We start from the raw sequence: 13,544 nt of genomic DNA, 5'->3' as shown, positions 1-13,544 counted from the left end.
CATCTTGGGGGAGGTTTGTATATAGGGCTTCAATGTCAAGGGTGACCAAGAGCTGGGTCACCCCATTGAAGCCCAATCCCTCAAAGGTTGCTATTGCATGCACTGAGTCTCTCAGAAAAGATTTTTGTTTGGCAACAATTGGTTTAAAAAAGAAGTTATCATATTTGCTGAGTGGTTCTAGAATTGAACCAATACTGCTCACTATGGGTCGCATGGAAGGATTGTGGATATTTTTATGGATTTTTGGTAACCCATATATCGCAGGTGTCATAGGATCTTAATTGTATAGAAATTTACACTCTTCCTCGCAGACCCAATCTTCACTTTTAGCCTGGTCTAACAGTTCATAAACGTCTTTCCTCAGTTGGACATTCTTAGAAAGGGATACCTGTTTATAATGTTCTTTCACACTTAGTAGGCTGATTATTTTCTCATCGTAGTCCTTGCTGTCAAATACAACAACCCTGCCTCCTTTATCGGCAGGTTTAATAATAATGTTTGCATCTTCTTTAAGTTCTTTATGTGCTTTCCTATGGTCCTGTGAAAAGTTGTTGTAAAATGTATGTGGACGATCTAGTACATTTTTAATTTCAATCTCCACAGTTTTTTCAAAAATCTCGATATTTTTACTGACCTGGCCTAAAGTGGGGGTAAAAGATGATTTCCTATGCAGTCCAGAAATGTTGGTACTGGGTCGGCTCTCTCCCTACAAAAAAATCTTTAAGTCTAACTTTTCTAAAGAATAGTTTAAGGTCTTTTTCAAATTTGACTTTGTTTGGAGCTACTGTAGGGGCAAAACTGAAGCCTCTCTCAAGTACTTCTTTTTCTGGTATGGTGAGAGTTTTGGAAGATAGATTGATAATTGTGATTTTGTCTACCGCCAGTATCTCCGATTCCTGGTCTTTAGATATTCCAGGGTGGGGGGGTGGTAATTCCCTACTGGCTCCCCCTGTTGGAACTCCTGAAGTTCCCCTGGTCTCGTTTCTGGCGTTGCCCTAAAAAAGGCTCTGATTCCGTAATATATTCCGGTCTCCCATGGGTTTCGTGATGCTGGTCTTCCTCATCACTGCTGGAACAGGAGGTATCGGAAAGAGTAATCCTCTTATTACCACCTCTGGAGTAGATGGGTTTCTGGTAGTTAGGTTTTTCCCATCTCTGATCCCTTTTGGAATCATAGCATTCTTTTCCTAGGTAGGGATAAACATTTTCTGCACTAAATTTATCTATGTTCTTTCTAAGTTTATTCATTTTTTTATTGACTAGATATTCTCTATAGCCCTCAGTTTCTTGTTTCGTTCCATCGCGTCTCTTTTTAGTTTCTTCTATTATCGTAGTATCTTTTATTTCACTCTCCAACTCTTCAATGGCTTTCTTTTCTATGCTTATAACCTCCTTGTGTTCTGTCTCTATGATAAAAATAAGCCAATCACAGCTACAGCGGTTTGCAATGTGTGACCATGTTTCTAAGAATTTTTTGTGTTCAACAAATAGTCTTGGCTCGTTTTTAATTTGGAGCACAATAGGTATCACACCTGCTTTTAGATACTCAATAAGAAATTTCGCATGGAGCTCAGTGCGGATTAACTTTTTTCTTCAAGTTATATCGTTTTAATAAATGTTCATGGTTTTATTGCTTGGTAATATTGGTAGTCCCACTACGAGAATTTTGCTAATAAGTTAATTAAATTGATCTTCCGAAAAACTCAACGTTTTAAAATTGTCCATGCTACTACAGGTGGGTACCAATTATAGCCTGGTGCGGAAGGCCTCCCCAAGTTTGGCATATATACCCAGGGATAATCGTTGTAGCTATTATTTCTTGTTGTAAACACTGTTTCAATGGCGACTGTCCAGAGGCAATGAGGAACATTACAGTATGTACGCTTAGATGTGCTTCGGGACTCTTTTAGTATGTTTCTAACAAGGGTGCATTTGAATTATTGGGAACTATTGATAAATAAGATATAAATGCATTGCAAAAGAATGTTAATACATGTGACACAATATAAATGTTTTTTAGTACTATGAGAGTCTACATCACAATGTTTACTAGGATTGCTTATTGATATTTGTGTTTTATTACAAAGGAGTTTTTAACAGATCCAATATAAATCTATTCACATTGAGAGTCATAATTCTTGTCTTGACAAAGATGGTGTTATAAGATATCCATCGAAACGCGTTGACGCTCTTTTGAAAACAACACAATCCGTGAAGAGGCTGAGGTCAATAAGTACCTAGTAAATAGAAAAGTACCAGGTTTCAGCCTGAGAAACTGTTTAAACACGGATGTGTGCTACTTAAATGACATATTGTTTTTTTCTATTATATGTACTCTCTTTTTAATTTGACTTGTTTTTAAATGTGTAGAAAATATCTGTGGTATTTGAACTTACCTTAGATTTTAGGTGAATCACAATGCTATGGATTATATCTACATTTTTAAGATTGTGTACCGTATGAGTTTTTAATCGAAAATAAAGTTGTCTAGATTATCTATTTGGGATATATGGTCATACTTCCCGTGTATGCATGGTGTTTAGCTGAATGAGTGAGACGTGGATTGAATGTAGTGCATAGAGTCTATGGTTCCTATATGTTACAAAACTGTCCAAAGGAAACCCTTTCTGTGACACAATTGTATTCCTTTGGCTTCAAGGGGTTCCTCTTACTTTTTTGCAAAATGAATGAGTACATATCCATGCTTCACACTACAAGTAAATTATTTCAGTAAGTATAGATATTCGTCACATTTACACAAGACTAATTGAGTAACATTGTTCCATACCCTTTATACACTGGTGTCTGTTGCTGAATCATCAGGAGGCGGAGTGCCAATATTCCCTCTGAAGCTGTTGTACTTTCACCACACCCGCTCTTTCTTCTTAGGACACCCTCTATGTGTGTATACTGCCTTTTCCGCCACCATAGCTCCATCCATATTGTTACACCATTCTCGGTGCATTGGTGTAGTTTGTGCTCCCCAGTGTTTAGCAGTGTTACGTTTGGCAAACATCATGCCTAGCATTACCCAATCTTGAGCTGTATGGTAAAAATCTGTCAGTTCCCAGATGTTTAAAAGACAGCGATTAGGCTCTGGTGATACGGCCTCTCCGCTGACTCGTGTGAGTATATGCATAATTCCACCCCAGTATGTTACTATCTCTGGGCATTCCCAGAGCGTATGATAAAAAGTGCTGATTGCCCCGCAATTTCTCAAACACAGGTGGCTATCGGTCTTTCCCATCTTATGGAGGGTTTCTCTTGTGTAGTAGATTCTGTGGAACATCTTTAGCTGTACTAATATTAATTTAGAGGATATCCTCACTTCTCGTGGGGATGCAAGTGCCTCCTGCTAGTCCGTCTCGTCCAGGTCACCTACATCATCCTGCCATTTTTTGCAAATGGCTGTGGTGGGGTCTGGTTGGTTATTAATGTTCTTACGATAAGTGAAAGAAATGGTTTTCCTATCCATGTATTCTGCGAGAAGCCTATCCTCTAATGGGGAGGACATTGGGGGTGTAGTCTGGTAGGATGGCCGCCTTGAGTGCATGTGGGATCTGAGTGTAGCGGAATATTTCTGTGGGGCGCCATCTCATATTGTTCTTGAAGTTGTGTAAAAGTGATGACCCCTCCCTTCACCCAAAGATCTCCAACCTGTGAAATCCCAATAGAGTCCCAGTGTTTGAAGCCTTTGCTACCACTGAGCCTACCCAGTTTTGGGGTTTCCCAAAGCGGAGTCAGTTGCGTTACGATACCTTCCCAACCTAGCCTTTTGAGCGCTACATGCCATAATTGTACTGTGTGTGCGGTGGGTCCAATTAGAGTAGTCATACGCGTTTTATTGTAGAGCGCTCTCATGAAGCTCCCCTCTCCTAGAACATGTCTATCTAAGCAGAACGCCGGTTCAGTCTGGGGAGCATGAAGCCACTGGTTAATCACAATCAGTTGGGAGGCCCAATAATATGTTTGAATATTGGGGAAGGCGATTCCGCCGTCATACCATCCTTCAACCAATTTGTGCATGGCTATGTGGGCCGGTTTCACGTTTCAAAGTAGGTTACTCACTTCCACCTCAATTGCCTTGAAGTATGCCAGATGGACCGGGAATGGGGTATTTTGCAGTGCACAGAGAAATCAGGGGAACACCATCATTTTAAAGAGTGCGGCCCTTCCCAGCAATGTCAGTGGCAGGGATTCCCAGTGTTTTGTATCACGGCGGAGCCTTCGCAGGGGTTCGAGGAGGTTTTTATCCATAAATTCTCTAAATATATTTTTTAGGTCCGTGTTCCTTCAGCCTTGTTCGTGCAGTACGTTTAACCACTTTTTCATCTCTGGATGTGTTTTCTTATGGAACTTATGGGGATAACTTGACATGTGGAAATGGCTAATATTCAACCAAATATCAGCATTGCCAATGAGAAATCAATGGTTGTATATAGGTGGACCTATTCTCTTAGGAATTGTAATATGTCCATTTCTAGGTCAGCTGATTGTTTCTTTGTGAATGTCTTTTCAGTGTCTTCCAAAATCCCTTTACTTCCCTCTTTGCCACTGTAAGTCTGTGGGTAACGTGAAGCAATTGAATGGTGCTAAATTCCCAATTTAGCTTGATGCTCTTTTTGATAATATTTCTTGATTTTCCTGTTTCCTGTTGACCTTACTTGGGAGTCTCTGTGAGGCAAGCCACTTGCCGCTTGTCCAGTTTGGAAATCAATTCTTCTGGTGCACTTGTGCCTATCGTTCTTACTTCTGGGTACCTGCAGAACTTAATGGCCACCATAAATATTCATGTGTCTGTGTTAACAAGAAAAACATGATTACTTAGATGTAGATCAGAATCTTGCAATTGGGGTGATGTCTACTATGCACAGATCCCTTCCCTTTATGCACATACCTCCAATGCCAAGCATTGTTGCCAGAAGCATATTCCCAAAGTTTAAAACAAAAAAAGTCAGATGGGTTTATTTTTGCAGTAGTTTGATCAATCAATCAATCAATCAATCAATCACAGCATTTGTAAAGCGTGCTACTCACCCGGGAGGGTCTCAAGGCGCTGGGGGAGAGGGGTAAGTTACTGCTTGAACAGCCAGGTCTTGAGCTGCTTCCTGAAGGAGAGATGGTCTTGGGTTCGCCAAAGGTGGGTGGGGAGGGAGTTCCAAGTCTTGGCTGCCAGGTAGGAGAAGGATCTTCCTCCGGCGGTGGCCCTGCGGATGCGTGGTACGGTGGCGAGGGCGTGGCTGGTCGATCGTAGCTGGACGTGATTCTCTTGCTGACGGGGAGCCAGTGTAGGTCTCTCAGGTGTCCGGTGATGTGGCTGTGTCGGGGGATGTCCAGGATGAGTCGTGCGGAGGCGTTCTGGATGCGTTGGAGTCTTTTTTGAAGTTTGGCTGTGGTTCCAGCGTAGAGGGTTTTCCTGTAGTCCAGTTGGCTGGTGACGAGTGCCTGGGTGACGGTCTTCCTGGTTTCAATGGGGATCCATCTGAAGATCTTGCGGAGCATGCGCAGGGTGTTGAAGCATGAAGATGAGACGGCGTTAACTTGTCTGGTCATCGACAGGGAGGAGTCCAGGATGAAGCCCAGATTGTGTGTGTGGTCCGTTAGTTTCGGAGCGGTGCCCAGGGCCGGGGGCCACCAGGAGTCGTCCCAGGCGGAGGGTGATGATCCCAGGATGAGGACTTCCGTCTTGTCTGAGTTCAGTTTAAGGCAGCTGTTCCTCATCCAGTCGGCGACGTTTTTCATCCCTTTGTGTAGGTTGGCTCTGGCGGTGGTGGGGTCGTTGGTGAGGGAGAGGATCAGCTGGGTGTCGTCGGCGTAGGAGATGATGTTGAGGTTGTGTTGGCGTGCGATGGCTGCGAGGGGGCTCATGTAGACGTTGAAGAGGGTGGGGCTGAGTGATGATCCTTGTGGTACGCCGCAGATGACTTCGGTGGCCTCGGATATGAACGGAGGGAGGCGGACTCTCTGGGTTCTTCTGGCGAGGAACGAGATGATCCACTCCAGTGCTTTCTCCCAGATTCCGATGTTGCTGAGGCGCTTCACTAGGGTGCGGTGGCAGACAGTGTCAAACTCCGCAGAGAGGTCCAGGAGGATGAGGGCCGCTGTTTCCCCGTTGTCGATCAGGGTTCTGATGTCGTTGGTGGCTGCGATTAGGGCGGTCTCGGTGCTGTGGTTGGCCCGGAATCCGGACTGCGAGGGGTCGAGGGATCCGTTCGTCTCGAGGAAGGCGGCAAGCTGTCTGTTGACGGTCTTTTCGATGACTTTGGCCGGAAAGGGAAGGAGCGAGATGGGACGGTAGTTCTTGAGGTCGGTGGGGTCCGCCGTTGGTTTCTTCAGGAGGGCTGTAAGCTTGGCGTGCTTCCAGCTCTCCGGGAAGGTGGCGGTGTGGAAGAAGGAGTTGATGATGTCTCGGAGATGGGGTGCGATGATGGCATTGGCTTTGTTGAAGACGTGGTGTGTGCATGGGCCGGTTGATGATCCGGAGTGGATGGAGTTCATCGTGGGGGTGGTGTCTTCGGTGCTGATCGGGGTCCAGTTGCAGAGGGTGGTGGTGGCGGGCGTTGGTTCGGCGGTAGTGTGCGTGGTCTGTGCGTCGAAGCTGTTGTGTATGTCGGCGATCTTGCGGTGGAAGAATGAGGCGAGTGAGTTGCAGAGGTCTTGCGATGGAGTGATGTCGTTGTTTCCGGCGCTGGGGTTGGAGGACTCTTTGACGATGCTGAAGAGTTCCTTGCTGTCGTGGGCGTTGTTGTACAGTCGTTCTTTGAGTGCCGTCTTCTTGGTGGCGCGGATCAGCTGATGGTGTTTGCGGGTGGCGTGCTTGAGGGCGGTCCTATTGTCTGTGGTCTGGTCGAGCCGCCAGGCTTTCTCGAGGGTGCGGCAGTTCTTCTTGGATTCCTTGAGTTTGTCGGTGAACCAGGGGGTTTTCTTGCTGCCGGGTCTGCTGGGAGGGTGGGAGGGTTCCTTAGTGGTGCTAGGTCATCGGCGCAGGCGGTCAGCCACTTGGTGAGGTTGCTGGCTGCTTCGTTGGGGTCCGTTGTGCTGGTGGGAGTGTTCTGGCTGAGGGAGGCGGTGAGCTGCTCGGTGGTGATCTTGCTCCAGCTTCGGCTGGGAACCTGTTGCGGGTGGTGGTGGGTCGTAGTTCTTCTGAAGCTGAAGTAGATGCAGCTGTGGTCGGTCCAGTGGAGTCCGGTAGCGTGGCTGAAGGAGATGTGCTTGCTGGATGAGAAGACAGGATCAAGCATGTGGCCGGCGTAGTGAGTGGGGGTGTTCACCAGTTGCTTGAGTCCGAGGATGGCGAGGTTGTCCAGCAGGGCGGTGGTGTTTCTGTCGTTGTTGTTCTCCAGGTGGAAGTTGAGGTCCCCTAGGAGGATGTAGTCGGCGGAGGGAAGGACGTGCGGGCCGATGAACTCTGCGATGTCTTCGCTGAATTGTGTGCGTGGTCCCGGTGGTCGGTAGATGAGGGTGCCTCGGAGGGTGGTCTTGGAATAAGTGTGTATCTGGAAGTGCAGGTGTTCGGCCGCGGTGAAGGTTTCGTCGGAGGTAGTCGAGATGCGGATGGTGTTCTTGTGTACGATGGCGATGCCTCCTCCTGTCTGGTTGACGTGGTCCTTCCGGGTAATCTTGTATCCGTCCAGGATGGCTATGGCGATGTCGGGCGCTGAGGAGGCGTTCATCCAGGTTTCGGTGAGGAAGGCGACGTCCGGTGCTGTCACGTCGAGCAGGTCCCAGAGTTCCACTGCGTGCCTGTGGATGGAGCTGGTGTTGAGCAGGATGCACTTCAGGTGGTTGTTGCTGGTGCTTGACTTGGCGGGGGTGGTGCAGGTCCGGTGGCAGGTCAAACGGCAGGCTTGGCAGGCGAAGGGTCCGTGGGTGCGTCTCAGGGTTGCTCGGTAGCAGGCAGGGTTGCGGCCGGCATTGAGTGCGTTGAGAGTGGCGGCGTCGTAGGTCTGTCGGGTAGTCTTACATCGGCGGCGGGGGCCAGGGGTTCTGGCACTGGGCACGGGCCAGGCGCGGACGGGCGCAGACGGGCACAGACGGGCTTGCCTTTGGCGCGCCTTCGGCGCACAATCGGCGCGCCCGCTGCGCTTGGACACTGCGCGCACGCGCGGACTCTGCCATAAATGGAGAGTGGGGGGCAGAGCGAGGGAGGAGCAGCTGGGAGGCGGGAGCGAGACGGCGAATGGGGATCGTGGCAGAGGAAGGGGGCAGGGCCGCAGGGGAGCAGCGGCGGGGGTCTGAAGGCGGGAAAGAGCGCGAGGAGGCGGCGAGGGGGAAACCCTGAGGGCGGATCCCTGGAGGCAATCAGCGGCGGCAGCAGGCAGGAGCAGCGGTGGAGGCCAGCACACGGGGGCCGTGCTGTGGGTGGAGCGACCTGGAACGGTCACAGCTCACCACCGCGCGGTCCCAGCTATATGTGGACACCTGGGAGGGAGGAGCAGCTGGGAGGCAGGAGCGGGGCGGCGAATGGGGATCGTGGCAGAGGAAGGGGGCGGGGCTGCAGGGGAGCAGCGGCGGGGGTCTGAAGGCGGAAAGAGCGCGGAGGAGGCGGCAAGGGGGAAGCCCTGAGGGCGGGTCCCTGGAGGCAATCGGCGGCGGCAGCAGGCAGGAGCAGCGGTTGAGGCCAGCACACGGGGGCCGTGCGGTGGGTGGAGCGACCTGGAAGGGTCACCTTCCAGGTGTGATGTGGTATTTGCTGTCATTTGAGGCTGAATGGCTGACCCAAAACTCCATATGTTCCACATTGACACATACCATATCTTGGACCTGATCCCAGATCAAATCACTTGGGTATCCAAAGCTAAGTACGCCCTGGAATAGTAGTTGCATATTCCATTCAGTGATCCTTCCGGTAGAGAAGGCAGTGTATGTCAGTTCACCACCAGAGTGTTCACACTAGGATTATCTAGTCTCCATGCAACCAATTGCGATATTTGGTTTAATTCCTATGTTATGCATTTCTTGTGTTTTTTGTACCGGACTTTTGACCAACCTATTCACCTGCACTCTTGTTTAATGGACAAGACACAGGGGGTTATCTCCATAGTACCTACCCTTACACAGCGCAAACACCCTCTATGTTTCCAGCATACTAGCAAGCTGACATAACAACTCTCAACATCCGTCTCTGCTGCTTTGCTAGCTGCATCCCTGAATGATCATGGCTTGGAGTTTCCCTTTGTACAGTTCTATGAGTCTGACCTTCAACCCATTCATAGGATCCTTTTGGTTCTGACGTGTCTCAGCACAAAAAATACACTTCCAGACTGAAGAATATTCACAGAACTGGCATCGATTGTTTGCAGTTGTTCTCTCTACTTGATTGAGTCTTTAACAGATTTGCTGCATGTCTTCACCCACAAAGTGAAACACAAGTGGCATTTTCCCTGTAGGATCAGCTCATTTATTGGGCAGAATTTGATTATTCAATCTTGCCATTCAAATGTTGCAATTCTGCCCGAGTGAGGGGGATGGCACATGAATATAGGAAGTTGGTATTGAGAAAATAGGGGCATTATGTGCACGTCTGCAATGGTCAATGGAAAGATATTTACTATTTATATAAAACATGTACTATGAGGTGTCTAGATTCCTGACTCGTGGTTGGTTTTAAGGTGGGGGCCCTGAAGAACAATCAGTCAGAGCAATGGAGAGAGAAGGAGCATTCTGAGAATTGTGCCGCACTTTCAGAATCTGTGAGCAGATGGTTCAGCACACTTCTCTCTTTTTAATGTGTGCTGCATCTGTATCGCTCAGTGCCTGAGAACAGAAGAGGAGTCTTACAGGACTCGGATCCCCCATTGTGAGGGTTAAGGAGGGCTCAACCACATCTGAGTAATTGACACTGAATGGTGCTGATGTGTGTTTTTACATTGAGTGTATAGTAACAGGAGGTAATATCTAGCCATCTGGTCAGGCTAACTTGGTGAGATTCAGGTCTATGAGTCTGAGATGTAGAGAGCCTTGCTGTGCCGAATTTGCATTAATAAATATAATTGTTTGAGCACAGAAAGTATCTTTGCTTTCTTGCGAATGGCTCTTTTTTCCTACATTTCAAATAGGTGAATGTATCCCCATCTTCACTTTCCTCTCCATCTACTTTTCGACCCAGCCTTCCTGTTATCATGTTATCATCTCTTCTTGAGGGGTTAACTAGCAGCAAGAACAAATATGGAAAGAATGGAAAGACCACCGGACCTTCTCAGTTCTTAGAGCGAATACTGTGCCCAAAGGAACCCATTTTGGTTTAGAACGTCCATGCACTACCAAGAAGGTGGGAAGTCGGCTGCCACATCCAGGAAAGGCTCCTTTTCACCCCCCCCCCCCCCCCCTTCTTCATAGGCCTTAGTGCTGTTGGGTGAGTGAATCTATCTTAGAAGATGGCTAACATCTGAGAGTGCTGGAGCATGTGTGGTGGTATATCTCACCATGAAGAGTGGAATGATAGTCTCCTGATTGTAAATCTTGGCTGTGGTTGAGTGGTAAGTGACATGTTTGTAGTCATACCATTGCGCTGTGAATCTTACGGTCTCTGCACATTTGTGTGCTTTCTAAACCCAATTAGTCAACTAGGCCAGGGGGGAATGACTTTACTGTGATCCCTCTGAAGTTGAAAGGGAGCGGTTTCACTTCGCATAATGTGATATTGCACCTAATCTGAAAGCATACCTTTGTGAGCTGTTTTAAAAGGAATTTCTATGATGAATTTGTTTGCATAAATAATTATTACTCAATTTCGTAATACAGGCTTTTTATAGAGCACTTGTGTTTGTTCATTCCTTGGTGAGTCAATGAAGCTCCTATGGTGGATCTGGTACAAGCTTTAGTCAATTTGGATCTGGAATCTTGAAGCCCACGTGGGTAGGCACCTCCCTTAATTTGCTTGATGCAACAGTGCATCCTAGGTGAAAACAGGCCTGAATGCTTTTCGAAAATGCCTTAGAAGGACTGAAGTAGTAATGATCCGGAGATATAATACCAATATAAGAGACTGCAACAGAAGATATAGAAGTTGGAAACTGCTAAGAACAGTTTGTAACTATTGGGTCTCAGCATTTATTTCCCATTTTCTGATCATGGTGATCTAAACAGTTTCTCGGCTAGTATTTTGAGAACACTTTAGCGGTGCACTCACAATTGAGTATTATGTCAATAAGGAAGCTTGATCAGTGTCTCTGTTGCAAAAATATAAGTCTTTATTTCAAACAGTCCATGGGATTTGTGCAAAGCATCAGCCAACGCGTTTCGTTCAATGGTTGAACTTCATCAGGGCAAGCGTAATAAAAGGCGAGTAGTGGCAAATAATGCTTTGTTTCAGAGTGGTTTTTGGGGCCCAATCTTGTCTGGACCCTGGTCTGAAGTGAAGTCTAAGTTTGTCGGTCTTTGGGCTGTGTCCGTTGCCTGGGCCTCCTTGATAAGAACGGGCCAAAGTTTAACTTGCAGCGCGATGTAAGCGGATCGCTGCAGAGCCCACTGCGGTACCCCAAAATGGCACCAACTCCCGGCACTAATTGACCTACGATTCTCTCACGTTGTACACTGTTTTTCGGGCTGAACGGACCCTCTACTACACGAAAGCCTCACATCCCTAAGGTGGGTGCCTCTCATATGCGAAATACTGTAAATAAAGCTCACCTAGCTGTAAGCAACGCCGTGAGCTCTCTCTGTCTCATGCCCGCCGGGGTGAGCCCTCTTCAAGGATCCTTGGCGGTGACTTGTGCGGAGTGCTCTGCTTCTCCCCCTCGCCTGCACCCCAGCATCACACCATGCCCCAACAAGCCCCGGCTTTGTACCGGCCAGCCTGACTCAACAATGGCGGCGGCTGAGGAATAAGCCAGCGAGATGTGCGAGGCAAGAGTGGCGAGAAGCGCCACGAGATCCGTGACAAATGTGGTGTCAGCGAGGAGACTACCACACTGGTATCACAATCCACCTGACATATGCAGTCAATCAATCAATCAAGACATTTGTAGAGCGCACTACTTACCCGGAGGGTCTCAAGGCGCTTGGGGGGGGGGGGTGCTGCTACTGCTCGAACAGCCAGGTCTTGAGCTTCTTCCTGAAGGAGAGGTGGTCTTGGGCCAGGCGCAGGTCGGGAGGGAGGGAGTTCCAGGTCTTGGCGGCCAGGTAGGAGAAGGACCTTCCTCCTGTTGTCGTTCTTCGGATGCGGGGGACGGCGGCGAGGGCGTGACTGGCTGATCGGAGATGGCGCTTGGGAGCGTAGAAGTTGATGCGGTTGTTGAGGTAGCTCGGGCCTTGATCGTGTAGGGCTTTGTGTGCGTGGGTGAGGAGACGGAAGGTGATTCTTTTGTTGACGGGGAGCCAATGCAGGTTTCTCAGATGTCCGGAGATGTGGCTGTGTCGTGGGATGTCGAGGATGAGTCTGGCTGAGGTGTTCTGGATCCGCTGGAGTCTCTTCTGGAGCTTGGCGGTGGTTCCGGCGTAGAGGGCGTTGCCGTAGTCCAGTCGGCTGGTGACGAGGGCCTGAGTGACCGTCTTCCTGGTCTCGGTGGGGATCCACCGGAAGATCTTCCGTAGCATGCGCAGGATGTTGAAGCACGACGAGGAGACGGCGCTGACTTGTCTGGTCATGGAGAGGGAGGAGTCCAGGATGAAGCCCAGGTTGCGTGCGTGGTCTGTCAATTTGGGTGCAGTGCCCAGGGCGGGGGGCCACCAGGAGTCGTCCCAGGCGGAGGGCGAGGAGCCCAGGATGAGGACTTCCGTCTTGTCTGAGTTCAGTTTCAGGCGGCTGGTCGTCATCCACTCGGCTACGTTTTTCATCCCTTCGTGAAGGTCGGCTCTGGCGGCGGCGGGGTCGTTGGTCAGGGAGAGGATCAGCTGGGTGTCGTCAGCGTAGGAGATAATGTTGAGGTTGTGTTGGCGTGCGATGGCCGCGAGGGGGCTCATGCAGATGTTGAAGAGGGTGGGGCTCAGTGAGGATCCTTGAGGGACGCCGCAGATGACTTTGGTGGCCTCTGACTTGTACGGTGGTAGACGGACTCTCTGTGTTCTTCCGTCGAGGAAGGAGATGATCCATTCCAGTGCCTTCTCCTGGATTCCGACGTTGCTGAGGCGCTGCACTAGGGTGCAGTGCCTTAATGTGAGGTGCCCACCCGAAGGCAACAACCAACCATGCCTCGGCACCTGTGGTCTTTCTTCCCTGACCCCTGGTCTCCGTATTGAACTCCTCTGCCGCAGCTCCTCATTGACGATGAGGCTGTGACTTGCGGACTGCCTTTCTCCCTCCCTCCTTCCCCCCCTCCCCCCTTTCCTGGACTTGCTGGCTATGGCAGCCCTCTTCCTGGACTCTCGGACTTGGACCTTTGTGCTCCCCGCCATTTTCTTTTATTTCTCGCTTCTTCTTCTACCTTTCTCCTCCGCCATTTTAGCGATCTCTGACCTCCCCCTCTGTCCTAGCGACCTTTTTATTTTCTCTCCTGTTGCCTCTGACACACTCCTGGCTGTCTTACTTATTACTATCTGCTTCCCTCTCTTATTTGTCTCACTTTCCTGCCCTTCTCTGTCCCTCCCTTGGTGCTATGACTGCA

This window comes from Lissotriton vulgaris, chromosome 7 (genome assembly GCF_964263255.1).
Source record: "Lissotriton vulgaris chromosome 7, aLisVul1.2, whole genome shotgun sequence".
NCBI classification, from domain to species: domain Eukaryota; kingdom Metazoa; phylum Chordata; class Amphibia; order Caudata; family Salamandridae; genus Lissotriton; species Lissotriton vulgaris.
The sequence above is the reverse complement of the archived record's forward strand: the minus strand, read 5'-3'. Positions refer to the sequence as shown.